Raw genomic sequence first — 15498 nt, forward strand, 5'->3', positions numbered from 1 at the left:
GAGCCCATCAGGACGCAGAATGGACACGAATGGGTGTAGGTGATCAGACAGAGTACTTACGTACGTTTTACCTGTCAGAGTCGTATCGAGACGTATCAGGGGTCCAATATCACTCCAACTGCACGCCCCGCACCATTACAGAACTTCCACCAGCTTGGACAGTGCTGACATACAGGGCCCATGGATTCACGAGGTTTTCATACCCGTACACGTCCATCTGCTCGATACAGTTTCAGATGAGACTGGCCTGGCAACATGTTTCCCGTCATCAACCGTCCAATGTCGGTGTTGACGGAACCAGGCGAGGGGTAAAGCTTTGTATCGTGTAGTCGTCAAGTGTACACGAGTTGGTTTTCGGCTCCGAAAACCATATCGATGGTGTTTCGTTGAATGGTTCGCACGCTGACACCTGTTGATGGCCCATAACTGAAATCTGTAGCAATTTGCGGAAGGATTGCACTTCTGTCACGTTGAACGATTCTCTTCATTCGTCGTTGGTCCCATTGTTACAGGATCTTATTCCGGCAGCAGCGATATTGGATTCCTGATATCCGTAGCACATTCGTGAAATGGTCGAACTGGAAAATCCCCACTACATCGGAGATGCTGTGTCCCATTGTTCGTGCGCCGACTGTAACACCACGTTCAAACTCGCTTAAATCTTGATAATTTGCCATTGTAGCAGCAGTAACCTATCTAACAGCTGCGCCAGACCCTTGTTGTCTTCCATAGGCGCTCCCGATCGCGGCGCCTAGTCTGCTGTTTACATATCTCCGTATTTGAATACTCATTCCTATACCAGTTTCTTTGGCGCTTCAGTGTATGTCGTTTTAATAAATTCCCTACATTATCCCTCGAATACTCCTGGTAGTCTTCAATAGCCACTCCCCCCCCTCCACTTCCCCCCCCCCCTCCCCCGCCATCCCTTCTTATTGTGGACGGAAGGAGCGCGCTGTCCTCGCAGCAGTGCCTGGCGGTTCCAGTTGGCTCTGTGATACCGTCAGCGAAAGTGACATACACCGTTCTTCGATCAGGTAAATCATACTTCGTCGCAAAGTTACAGAGTCGAGTCGACGAAGGTACAGGTGTGCAAAGAAACGACTAACGTGTAGTATTCACGAACAAAATGGACTCGTCGATTCCACTAACTTTTCCTTTCTGGTTATGAAGAATTACTCAAAGCCGAGAGTTAAGGATTCAGTGGAATCAGATAGTGACTTCTCATCACATCATGATTCTGTGGAAGAAATGGCTCAAATGGCCCTGAGCACTATGCGACTTAAATTCTGAGGTCATCAGTCGCCTAGAACTTAGAACTAATTAAACCTAAGTAACCTAAGGACATCACACACATCAATGCCCGAGACAGGATTCGAACCTGCGACCGTAGCGGTCGCTCGGCTCCAGACCGTAGCGCCTAGAACCGCACGGCCACTCCAGCCGGCATTCTGAGGAAGACCAGAACACCCAAGAAGCAGACGTCGTTTCTGATGACACTATCGACTTTGCGTCAGACTGGAGTGAAGAAACACTCAACGCAACGGTGGCACAAATTGAGAAGGAAGCATCTGTCGGGAAAAGCAAGAAGATGGCAAAACAGTCAGCTATTCGCCCTGGAAATACCGGCCTGAAAAATGTGCAGTATACAAGTAACGAGAATGGTTGATGGAAAATTCCTCAGCAGCTTCCCAGTCGTCAGCCACAACGTCGTCCTCTAGCGACAACTGCCATTATATCTTGGTGCCATCTAAAAACAAGCTAATGTCATAAATAGGAATGGCCTGGAAAACGTAAAGCCTGCTTGAAGCAACCGGTAAACCACCAGCAATGAACACAGCCCATATTCCCCAAGGACCGACTGCTTGCTTTGTACAGGGTGTTTCAAAAATGACCGGTATATTTTAAACGGCAATACAAACTAAACGAGCAGCGATAGTAATACACCGTTTGTTGCAATATGCTTGGGACAACAGTACATTTTCAGGCAGACAAACTTTCGAAATTACAGTAGTTACAGTTGTCAACAACAGATGGCGCTGCGGTCTGGGAAACGATATAGTATGATATTTTCCACATATCCACCATGCGTAGCAATAATATGGTGTAGTCTCTGAATGAAATTACCCGAAACCTTTGACAACGTGTCTGGCGGAATGGCTTCACATGCAGATGAGATGTACTGCTTCAGATGTTCAATTGTTTCTGGTTTCTGGCGGTATACCTGGTCTTTCAAGTGTCCCCACAGAAAGAAGTCACAGGGGTTCATGTCTGGCGAATAGGGAGGCCAATCCACGCCGCCTCCTGTATGTTTCGGATAGCCCAAAGCAATCACACGATCATCGAAATATTCATTCAGGAAATTAAAGACGTCGGCCGTGCGATGTGGCCGGGCACCATCTTGCATAAAACTTAGGTGTTCGCAGTGTCGTCTAAGGCAGTTTATACCGCCACAGATTCACGAAGAATGTCCAGACAGCGTGACGCAGTAATCGTTTCGGATCTGAAAAATGGGCCAATGATTCCTTTGGAAGAAATGGCGGCCCAGACCAGTACTTTTTCAGGATGCAGGGACGATGGGACTGCAACATGGGACTTTTCGGTTCCCCATATGCGCCTGTTCTGTTTATTGACGAAGCCGTCCAGGTAAAAATAAGCTTCGTTAGTAAACCAAATGCTGCCCACATGCATATCGCAGTCATCAACCCTGTGCACTATATCGTTAGCGAATGTCACTCGTGCAGCAATGGTAGAGGCCCTGAGGGGTTGCCGCGTTTGAATTTTTTATGGATAGAGGTGTAAACTGTGGCGCATGAGACGATACGTGGACGTTGGCGTAATTTGGACCGCAGCTGCAACACGGCGAACGGAAACCCGAGGCCGCTGTTGGATCACCTGCTGCACTAGCTGCGCGTTGCCCTCTGTGGTTGTCGTACGCGGTCACCCTACCTTTCCAGCACGTTCATCCGTCACGTTCGCAGTCCGTTGAAATTTTTCAAACGGATCCTTTATTGTATTGCTTTTCGGTCCTTTGGTTACATTAAACCTCCGTTGAAAACTTAGTCTTGTTGCAACAACACTGTGTTCTAGGCGGTGAAATTCCAACACCAGAAAAATCCTCTGTTCTAAGGAATAAACCATGTTGTCCACAGCACACTAACACGTTGTGAACAGCACACGCTTACAGCAGAAAGACGATGTACAGAATGGCGCACCCACAGACTGCGTTGTCTTCTATATCTTTCACATCACTTGCAGCGCCGTCTGTTGTTGAAAATTGTAACTACTGTAATTTCGAAAGTTTGTCCGCCTGAAAATGTACTGTTGTCCCAAGCATATTGCAACAAACGGTGTATTTCTATCGCTGCTCGTTTAGTTTTTATTGCCGTTTCAAATATACCGGTCATTTTTGAAACACCCTGTATATTCACGTGATATTCTAAAATGTTCTGAGTTATTTTTCTCAGGTGACATTCTTCTTCTGTTGTTTATGTAACTACTGTTCGTATTAAATACTCCTGACACATGATCACTGAAATTATATTGTAAGAGTTGATGCAATTTTCTTTTCGGTATTTATTCCACAGAGTTCCCGGCAGATGCAAAGTATGTTTCAACACCCTTTTGTTCTGTGAACTTATGCGAAGTGGGTTTTTGTGAGTTATTGCAATGGGAAGACTGTGTAAACAGTGAGATATTTTTTTTATTTAACTTTCCTGCATAAAAGGGATTATAATTCTACCGTTGTGTCGGTTTTAGTCATTTTCCTGGCCAACCCTGGGTGTGGTAGTCGGAATGACTAAGGTATGGGTATGGAAGGATTCGAAATTGGTGTGGTATTCTAGGGATAACTTTGTTGGTGTTGCTGAAGCACATTGATGAGCCAAAACATTATGACCATCTGCTAAACAGCGGATTGGTCCACTCTTCAGACAGAATACAGTAGCGATTCTGTTTGGCATAGATTTGAAAAGTCCTTGATAGGATTCCGGAGATGCGTGGCACCAGATATCGACGCTGAGATAACGCAATTCCCGTAAATTACGGCTTGCGGTTTGTGTGTGCGCCACTGGCACCAGACATGTGCTCCAACCGGTACAGATCAGGGGCATGTGATGACCAAGACATTGATGTGAGTTGACTGTCATGCTCCCCAAACCACTGTAGTACAGTTCTGACTTTGAGACATGGACAGTTATCCTGCCGGAAGATGGGATCGCCGTGGGAAAGACGAAGATTATGAAGGGATACAGGTGGTCTGCAGTAAAGTTCAAGTAGTTCACTTCTGTCATGTTGCCTTTGATTACTACCACAGATCTCATAGAAACTCCATTCATTGTACCTCATAGCTAATTCTGCCTTCACCGGCCTGCTTCTGAGACACGATTCATCTTTCGAGTAGCCGCTCTACGGCGTGTAAGGACTACACCATCGGCTATGTAACATGGAAAGCGATTCATTCGACCAGGTGATACGTTTCCATTGATCCACGGTGAAAGCTGATGGATGCTGCAATGGTAACTGAGGATGTCTCTGCGTCAACACGAAGGGGCCGTGTGTTGTGGAGTGCTATGTTCAGCAATGGCCTTTGAACGGTGTATTCTGAATCACTTGTGCCTGCACTAGCATCAATGTTCTGTCATCAGATCTGCCACAGATCGCTGCCAATCCTACTTAACACAGCAGGCAGTCCTCCTACCCCCACGTTTCATTATGATACTTGAATGTCCAATACCTACTCGTTATTTCACCATCCTTCGATCGCTTTCTGCAGATGCTCACGACAGAAATACGGGGACAGCCAACCAGGTTGTGTGCAGGAAAGCACAGAGACTTCGATACCCTCTGTCTTATCGCTTTTGTCTCAACAACACGGTAGACGGTATAAACATCCGATCGCATCAGAACAAGATCCCTTCTGCCCCACTCCATCGTTCAGACACTTTCTCGAATTCCTTCTCCCTGCCGGGAACCCTGCTGTCCGGTAATATGCATCATTACATAAGGGAAATGAATAACATCCCGTTTCAGTAGATAGGTAATGACATACCTACTAAAGCAAAGTAAGGATTACCATTGTCCCTATTGACACTCGTTACTCTTTTACATCCTTCTTTCCAACCAAAACTTCCTCGTATGCCAGTATTCTCAGCTGGTGGAGTCTCCCTAAATTTCTTTTACCCGAAACAGGCTATATATAAAAAAGATCTATTTTGTCCACCTTCCAATACTTTTTATATCTGCCGCTATCATTAACGTTATTATTTTCATTATTATTATTATTATTATTATTATTATTATTATTATAGCTATTATCAGCATTAGTGGCACAACCTGCTATTGCTAGTATTAACTTTATTATTTCATATTCAGTATTATTTCCTTACATAGCCTCTTCATATAGCCAAATGATTTTAATACTTTTTATTACATAGACAGCTGTAATATGAGATAATGTGTGAAACCCTGGACCGACATAAGAGAGAGCCTGATCACGTCAGTGAGTTCTGATTAGATAAATAAATAATAAATAAATATTTTGCAAATAAAATTCAGTTCTATAATTGATGAAACTTTCTGCAGGACCTGACCATCATTTTGCAAGATATTGCTCAAGCACGTACAATCCAAGCTGTTACAGATTTGTTTGTCTCATGGGGCTGCTATGTGCTATACCACCTACTGCACTCCCCTGACTTAAGCCCTCGTAAGTTCAACTCGATTTCTAAATTGATGGAAACACTTCACGGCATTCGCTTCAGAACAGCTAGAAATTTGTCGGGCAGTAGACCGCGCCGCTCGAACTGTCAACACAACTGGCACTGCTAAGAGTATCCTACGACTTCCACATCGCTGGCAACGGGTTATACACAATGCTGGTTACCACTTTGAAGGTCAGTAAAACTTTGAAACATGTATCTTATTTGTACGAGCTGTAAAGAAATAGTTGGAACTATTGAAGTTCCAACCCTCGTATGATGTTCTGTCTGGACATTCATGCAGCTCGTTTCGGATAGCATTTTGTTACAGAACACTTAATCATCTGCGAAATGGCTGAGGCTATTATTAATATTGCCTGCAAAGTTATCAGTGTACTACCACAACAGCCATGATTCCAATACATAACCGTGTAGCATGCCCGAACTTAACCTCTACGTAAGCGTCCTGTGGTCGCGATGCATCAAGGAAGGGGGTCTTACTTTATTCGCTTACATTTTTAGGGTCTTACATATTTATGAGTTTCCTACCTTCAGCCCCAAACAACCACATAATGAAGGTACAGATGGGCACAGTACAGATGTTTGCCGCCCCAGATTATATGGTTTCAGATGCGGTCACCATTACGTCAGGTTAATGCAACATTTGCAATGTCCGACAGGCTTCTGCGCTGACGTGCCGCAGCTGCTGGCTAACAGGCAAGAGAAGGGTGGCCGAGAACCGCAACATTCGCCACGGCGCCCAGAAAGTCGAGACGCGAATGCGACGGCGCGGAGGAAGCAGCTTACCTTCAAGTCGCGCTAAGGGGCTTACCGAATTGCAGCAAAAGTTTCGCGGGTGGACATTAAAAGTTCAAGAATAAAGAAGGGAGATAAAAGGCGCCCCGAAGCGCCCTGAGGAGACAGCTTCCAGGGCCTGGTCCGCGCTCGTAGGCGTCGTTAAAGATTGCAGACTTACCCGAGTCTCCCCTGAATAAATTAATAGGAGCGGCACTGTCTTCGTGGTGGTGTGTATGACGTAACAATATCCAAGAAGAGTAACCATTTTCTAAAACAATATTCTACGTAAGTCATGTAAATGGTAAGTTAATCGAATATTGCAAAGAAGTTTTGGTTTTTCTGCTGATGGTGCCATGAGCTATTGAGGCGCAAACACCTGTGTCTCACGAGACATGTGTGATAACATGCGGTGGTAACTGGACAGAAATGACAAGTTCCCATCCAACCAGCAGATTATCATTGGATGTTTAAGTAGTTCTAAGTTCTAGGGGACTGATGACCTCAGGTGTTAAGTCCCATAGTGCTAAGAGCCATTTTAACCTCTTTCTTCCTGCTTTCTCCGTCTCCTCTTCCCCCACCCCCTCACCGTCCGTCTCCTTCTCCCACCTCTCTCTGAGTGCCCACTCCTCCCCCCCCCCCCCCCCCCCCACTCACCCCTCTGACAACATGCTCCACCAGTTCCGTCGAATGAAGGGAAGAGGCACGGTTCGTAACACGTCTGAAAATGTAATGTCCCCTGTTCAAAGTGCCGTCAATGCGAACAAGAAGTGACCGAGACGTGTAACCAGTGGCACCCCATACCATCAAGCCGGGTGATACGCCAGTTTGGCGATGACGAATACACGCTTCCAATGTGCGTTCATCGCGATGTTACCAAACAGGAATGCGACCATCATGATGCTGTAAGCAGAACATCGATCCATCCGAAAAAATGAGGCTTTGCCATTCGTGCACCCAGGTTTGTCGTTGACTATACCATCAAAGGCGCTCGTGCCTGTGATGCAGCGTCAAGGGTAACCGCAGCCGTGGTCTCCAAGCTGATAGGCCATGCTGCTGCAAACGTCTTCGAACTGTTCGTGCAGATGGTAGTTGTCTTGCAAACGTCCACTTCTGTTGACTCAGGGGTCGAGACGTAGCTGGACGATCCGTTACAGTAAGATGCTTGTCATCTCGACTGCTAGTGACTCGAAGCCGTTAGGATCCAGCACGGAGTTCCGTATTACCTCCTGAAACCACCGTTCCATATTCTGCTAACAGTCATTGGATCTCGACCAACGCGAGCAGCAATGTTGAGATACGATAAACCACAATTGTGATAGGCTACAATCCGACCTTTACTAAAGTCGGAAACGTGATGGTACGCATTTTTCCTCCTTACACGAGGCACCACAACAACGTTTCACCAGGCAAAGCAGGTCAACTGATGTTTGTTTGAGACATCGGTTGGAAACTTTCCTCATGGCAGTACGTCGTAGGTGTCTCCACCGGCGCCAACCTTGTGTGAATGCTTTGAAAAGCTGATCATTTGCATATCACAGGATCTTCTTCCTGTCGGTTAAATTTCGCGTCTGTAGCACGTCGTCTTCGTGGAGTAGAAATTTTAATGGCCAGTAGTGTATTAAGCGATAAAATGTTTCTAAAGATGTGATGTACTTTCTGCCAAGTGCTATCATCGTCAAGTGAATGAAATCCGGGTATTTCCACGCCGTCAGTTAGGTTGCTTCAAGACATAGTGTAATACACGTTTATTGCGTTAAACTCGTAACATTAGATTATACATCGTATTAGTCAGATTATGAGAGCAATTTAAATTTTTAAATTCGGCCAATAATCAGGCGAAATATTGCAAATCAATCTTTTGTTAACTCGGGAACCTGCAACTGGTGCCGGGTTTCGATTTCCAGGGTTGTCGCTTAGTATACGGGGCAATCAAATGAAAACCGAACACCCGGCACAACGGGACCATGAAATGGTTCCATTCAAAAGTAACCACCACTTGCTTAAGATATTTATGCCACTGGTAGATGAGATAATCAATTCCTGCTTCGGAAAAAGCGGTCGGTGGCTGACAGATGCACATCCACACCCACTCTTGCACTTCCTCGTCCGACTGAAACGAACGTCCATGCATGTTTTTCTGCAGGTCGCCAAAGACGTGAAAATCACAGCGTATTCGATCCGGGCAGTTAGAAGGATGTTCCCGTATTTTCTAACCAAATACCTGAAGTGCATCGTTCGTCCGATAGGCAGTGTGCGTGTTTGTGGTCATCGTGCAACAGGATAATTCCGTCCAACATCACTCCATCACCCCGATCAAACGGCAAATCCAACACTAGAAAAATCACCAAAGAAATCCAAAGCTGTATGCACAAATTCCAGTAAGGTTAAGATGGCTTCCTTCTTCGACTGCAGGCGCCATCTGCTCGTCAATTTCCTCGAGCGTGCAACCAGTCAGTGCTATGAAGACAGCGTGCAGCAACTGCGGCGCGGAACAAAGTCGAAACTTACAGCAATGGTGTCGGACGGTATCATCCTGTTAAGTGACAATGCCCCCACTCTGCCAGTCGGACGGAAGTAACGCTTCAGAGATTCCATTGGGAACACTCCGTACAGCCCGGATCTTTCCCCGTGTGATTTTACCATCTTTAACGGCTCGAAGAAAGACATTTCAGTCGTTCGGGGAAGTGGGTGCAGTTTGAGAACCGTGAGCGGTCTACCTTTTTCTACGAAACAGTAATTGATCGTCTCGTCTCCCAGTGCGATAAATGTCTTAACGCATCTTGTGATTACTTTTGAATGGAACTATTTTTTGATACCGGTTTTCATATGATTGTCCCATATAATTTACATTGCTTCAACCGTATATGCTCTCTGCTCTATTTTCAGTTCATCAGGCAGTCTGGGCACAGATGACAAAAATGTTTGTCTGGCACAAACAGGGCCTAGGTGGCCAATACACTTTTACGCACTACATTACGAGGTATGCAGCCCATGTTCTAGTTCAAAACTCAGTTATATTGCACTCTCCTCCCCCTGCCCCTGCCTCCGGTTTTGCGTAAGCGATGCCACATCAGAAACTTTAAGTTTCAAGTCGGATTGCCTTATTAGTGGCTGATATTCACTGTCCAGTGGCATATTTCAGTGCAGAAACCGGATAGCATGATCTTGTAGAAACACCTACGTACAATTTCAGAAGAGTTGACAGGCTTGCAAAGTGTTGGAGAAATTTTTGACTGGCCAAAGAGGTAGCTACAAGCAGTACTCTTTTCCGGGAAAATGCTTTGAGACTTGCCGTAACTTTGGATTTCGAATACGTGTGTTTAGTTCAGTCAACAGCTACAAAGCGGGAGTGCTTGTTAGTTAATGCTGTGCCAGATTTACAGCGCTACTGTACGTTTACAGGTGACTTGTGGGTGCAGAAAGTGGTATACAGAATTAAAAGACGCGTACTGAAGAAGCTGTGGAAGGAAGAAGGACAAGAGAAAAATGAGGAAAGGAGGGTACGTGATGGAAAGGATTTTGCACTGGAAGTATGTGCAAATGTGACTTCCGTCAGCTATTACGCCAGCAGAGTCTACACGATGGTACGTCCTACGTGCGGAAGGTGTCTGCCAGTTTCACAATCGTCTCGCGGGCAGAACAGCAGCAGAAGTGATTAAAGTAAGCTCTAGCGCTTTAAGAAGGATTACCTCGGCACCATCTCCATCTTATAAGAATCACAGATGATATTAACTGCTATGAAGGACAATACAGCTGAAAGCCAATAGGAACTACGAGCAGAACAAACTAAAATATTTGGACCTGCTACGAAAGAGTGTATAATCAATCTTTTGAACACCTGTACTTCAGAATTGGAAATTCCGTACATTCGGCGCAAGGCCAAAGTAGTAGCACTTCTAAATACTGGGAAAGAGAAAACAGACTCTTACAAACCTTTCGTCCATTTCCACTTCTGTGCTATTTGTATAAGGTACTAGAGAGACTGATTCTAAAAACAGCTATCATGCTTATTCCAGGAAGGTCTTACTGTGTACAAATCGTTAATTTGGTCTAACATATCGAGGATGTTTATGAAACAGGTCAAATTACAGATGCCGCTTTCATTGATCACACAACTGCCTGACACAGTTCATCCATTATGGCTGTAAAAAGGAGATTGTAACACACTGTAAAACAAGAAGAGTCGGTATAGGGTTCTCCCTCAGGTTCTCCCCGCAGTTGTATACATGTACACAAATGACCAAAATGTAACTAAAGCATTTGTTTATTCGATATTGCAGTGCCTGTGTTGTTAAGAAGACCGATGAAATGTTCTATCGGACAAGTATGAATGTCCGAAGGAACATTACATCGTTCTTCTTAACAACACAGGCACTGCAATATCGTATTTCTCCGCCGATACCTGGCAACAACTTCCGATTAAAATGCTCTCCTCCGTATGGGAATTACATCATGATGCGTGCACGGGTACAGGTTGTGACGCAGGAATGACGACATAGGGAAATTTGGGTCTGGCCGTGAACCGTGTACGAATAGCCGAAGCGGTTCCCGGCTTGGTAGCTCAGCGTGTTCGGTCAGAGGGTTACCTACCCTCTGTAATAAAAAACTGAGTGAACGGATCAATGCTGAATCTGAACGGGTGTCGTGAGATGTCCGCCCCGAATAAATGCAACGAACAGTAAAAAAAAAAAAAAAAAAAAAAAAAAAAAAACAAAGACCGCTCGTATAAAGCGGGAAATCCTGGTCGGAAACAAATTTTTATTGCCTGCATTATCTTTTACAGCTGATGGACGTCCATATCACCAGCCGCCAATACATGTAAGTCATTTATCTATGCAGATGGTATAACAATTGCTAACCGAGGCACAATATTTGATGGCGTGGATATAATGGTGGCATGAGATTTCGAAGACCTGGCTAAGTTCTGTGATGATAACCATCTGAAGCCAGATCTCAAAAAGACACAGGATTGTTCATTTCACCTAATAGGGAATCTAAAAGACAAATGAACCTCACTTGGACAGCAGAACGATTATTCCACTGCGACACTCACAAATACCTAGGAGTCGAGACGCTATTCCCTTACATTCAAAGCCCACTTCGACTGAATAAAGTCTGAAGTGCCTTCAAGTAACTTCATCGGTAAACTTACAGGAACCGCCTAGTATTCAGTCCGGAACCGCGCTGCTGCTACTGTCGCAGGTTCGAATCCTGCCTCGGGCATGGATGCGTGTGATGTCCTTAGGTTAGTCAGGCTTAAGTAGTTCTAAGTCTATGGAACTGATGACCTCAGATGTTAAGTCCCATAGAGCTTAGAGCCATTTGAACCGTGTAGTGCTCTCAACCAAAATCGAACATCTGACCTGGCATTATGTATCCCCGCAGCAGAAAGTTCTGCACGAGTCTGGCAATATTCTATGAATGTCAAACGGTTGATACAGTTTTGAACGAGATTGGAAGCATTTTGACCGTCTACAGCTCCTGTCAGCAAACCATATCAAATTATGATTATTGCACCACCGACACGAAATAAGCTCAGTAAGTGGAGAAGAATAAACTGGAAAGTGAGTAGAGAACTCCTCTGTTTGGGCACGAGCCTCAACGGCCAAGACGCAGATAAAGAACGAGCATCTCTCAGAACACGACAATCTCTTCATCTCCCGTAACTCGCCGAATAGAACGTTAGCGTCTTTCTCTGTTTGAAGCCCACTGAACAAAAGTCAAAATGGAACTATGCTATGTTCATCATCAGAATAAATCTGATAAACTTTACACCATGTCTTCTTCCGCGTTTGCTTGAATCTCACTGGTAAATTGTCATGGTTGATGGTGGTGTTAAGCGCCAAATTTTACACAAGAAAGAGAGAGACCTAACTGCGGGATACACACACCAAACGCAAAGCCAGTGCATGCGGTTGCCATGACTGTCGCTTGGAACCAGCGTTAACGCAACCGCAGTCCTTTTCTCGGCCTGCAAAACCGCCGTCGTTCGTGGCTCGAACTAAACACTCACAGAGACTGAGCGATTATAAGGGACAACACCTTTACCAGCGCGTCTAGCTTGAACAGCTCTGGTCAGCCATCTGGTTCTGCTAGTCTGCAGTGATGTGAGCTGTTGCAGTTCAGACGTAAAAAGGGACGAGCAGAGAAACAATACACCTTCGAATGTAAGTTTTAAAGAGAATGAAATAATATTCGGCAGAACTCCAGCACTACGGGACGCTTCTTAGACGACCTGACGGAAAGCATGAAATGCTCTCGTTGCCACCTAACATAGTACTCTAATTACAAATAAAAGTGATGAAAATCCCTAGCTTGAACACAGGGCAATTTTTCTAAGCGAGCTAGGTGTGATGCGAAAGTATACTACAGGGATTTCGCCGTATTGTTAAACAATGAAGCCGTTGAAGGTACTAATTAGTCAGTCGTCTGGTGATCTGTTAGTTACTCCCTTATCCGAATCCGAGATATACATTTCAGTCCTGGGACTGTTTGCTGCTATGTTGATAACGAGTCTATCAAAAACAGAATCTACGAAGCTACTCAGGCGCCGCATTTTCTCCTTGTATGACGAGCCGTTCTGCATCACGTCAGCGTTCGGTAGTGACATGTGGAAAAGCTGCGTGTGCTCGTACCAGTACGTCTGGCAGCTTAATAGTCTTGTTATTTCTCGCAATAACTCTCTTAACTTGGCTCCAGATGAGTTCTGTTGGGTTCATATTGCAATGGCTCAGTGGCAAATGTAGAAATGCAAAAATTTTATGATGTGCTCGATGCTGCGAAAATAATTTTTTCCCACGTTTCTACAACACTTATCACTATGGTATGTGTGAGACTCCATCTGCGGTATAAAACATTGGACACATTCAAAATAAATAGTATTTGGTTTATCATTTTTGTCCTAAAATTAAATTATAACATTTTCTAATTTAAGCAACCTTTATTGACAATCTTTCATAAAATATTGATAATTAAGCATTTAAATTTGAAATGGAAACTGGTATTTTGCGTGAAATATGTAATTAGGAACAAGAAGACGCGCACTATTCATAAAAACGGTGATGAATTTTACAATTACGAAATGTTGGTATTTCAAATAAATACGGATAACCAAGGCGAGACTTCACCCAGCGATCAATGAGCTGCATCAGATTGTCTATCTACTACACTACCGATTCCACCATACATCTATTGTGTATTTGTAACTCTACTCTGTCAAATACAGTCCCACGGAAAACTTCAAAGCCCATTTTATTTCTGTAAATTTATGAAAAACGTAAGAACAACCTATCAATCGGCGTGCTCACTACGGAGCAGGAAGCAGCCACAGTCATTTTCATACAGCATATTAAGAGCGCGACTATCAGAACACAACAGTACAGAATCTGAGACTGTACACGATTTTTGAAAAAAAAAGCTACATGGGTAAAGCGTGATTTATGAAAACGTTGATTGCTCTTAATACATTAGAATATCTTCAAGTTTTATTTGACGTAACTTAGTAATAAGGTATCTAATACGTAAGGAGGACCACTAGCGTAGCACTACCACTGTACGTATGCCACTGCTTCTGGCAAAGCATCGCGTTTCTGCTTGTTTGCATCCGTTTGTTCTTATGATAAACAGAGTATAGCAGCAGGATCACGTCTGCCTTATGTGACGTAGAAGATACTGAACAGACCGAGAGCTGGAGTGCCACGATGCAGGGTCACACTCAGGAAGTGGAGTTCAGCAGTGGTGGTGACATATGCCTATATGGTGACCTACTAATAAAATAGCAGTCAAGGTCGCCGAATTCTGAGCACTGCACACAATGTGAGGAGAATGACTTAGTTGTTTTATTGTTTTTCTTATTTTTTGTCTGTATTTCATAATTTTTGACGATGGTGAGGTCCCATACTGCGAGGAGCGTTTGGGACGATGCGGGAAACCCGGTCCTAGCGGAGGTGGTTTGCCTTTCCTTCCTCCGACCGTAATGGGGATGAATGATGATGGTGATGACGACATAACAACACCCAGTCATCTCGAGGGAGGAAAAAAATCCCTGACGCCGCCGGGAATCGAAACCGGGACAGCGGACGTGAGAAGTGAGAACACCACCGTGAGGCCACGAGATGCGGACTTCATAAGTTCTAGATGAAAGTATTAATTCTTATATTTTCGTTAATACTGCTTTCGGTTTTATTTTATTCAATTTTCTTTGTCATGGATACTTTGTACGTAACTAAACTCTACATGTTAGAAACGTTCTACCAGTTTTGTAATAATCTCTCGTCCTGAACACATAAAATAGATAGATAAATATTCATCTTTTGAATCTGCAGCTCTCGTCTTTTCTTTCCACATTTGCAGTTAAATTATAGGGTACGGGTTCCCCCGTTCTTGGGAATATGAATTCACATGCCACAACTGTCAGTCATTACACACAGGAAAAATTTTCAGAAACTTCAGAAAAAGATACTCTGAACACTTCAAAGCCCTAAAACGTAACAGCACGTATAGCACATTTGCTGACGACCTAACAGCCCATAACCACCACCCAAACATATTCATAAATAATGAAAAGCAGCCACGGCCTATACCGCAAACTGACAATAGAAGAGAACTTCCACACGCAGAAGGCAATAGCAGAAGGCAAACACGTTTTAAATGAAAACACTACGCTCTGTAAAGGCACATTATTTAACACATTAAAGGTACTTTACAGAAACAGGTAAGGCACACACATGCACGCACAAAAAGAGAAAAAGGTAAACAAAATTAAAATTCGGAGCTAAACTCTCTCTGGAACAAATGAACGCCGACGGGGTTAGGAAAAACAACATAGTGCTCACTGCATCTCGCGAAGTAAAAAGGCGTTTATAAAGAAATAAAATACATTAATATGTGTGTGCAGTGTCCACGGAACCCTAAAGAAGAAGGATCAGTCACAAGAAAACTTGAATAGTAACACATACAAACGCAACACATTTTGACACGCAAAAATTCACGTTTTTTAAAAAAT

The 15498-nt window shown here is 44.1% G+C and overlaps 1 protein-coding gene across 1 annotated transcript in view; it reads right to left on the reverse strand.

Annotated features, from left to right (window-relative positions):
• Positions 1 to 15498, reverse strand: part of LOC126284502 (nephrin-like) — a 1138462-nt gene that overhangs the window by 437329 nt on the left and 685635 nt on the right. The gene's annotated exons all lie outside the window — the stretch shown is intronic.

The sequence above is a fragment of the Schistocerca gregaria genome, chromosome 8 (assembly GCF_023897955.1).
Source record: "Schistocerca gregaria isolate iqSchGreg1 chromosome 8, iqSchGreg1.2, whole genome shotgun sequence".
NCBI classification, from domain to species: Eukaryota; Metazoa; Arthropoda; class Insecta; order Orthoptera; family Acrididae; genus Schistocerca; species Schistocerca gregaria.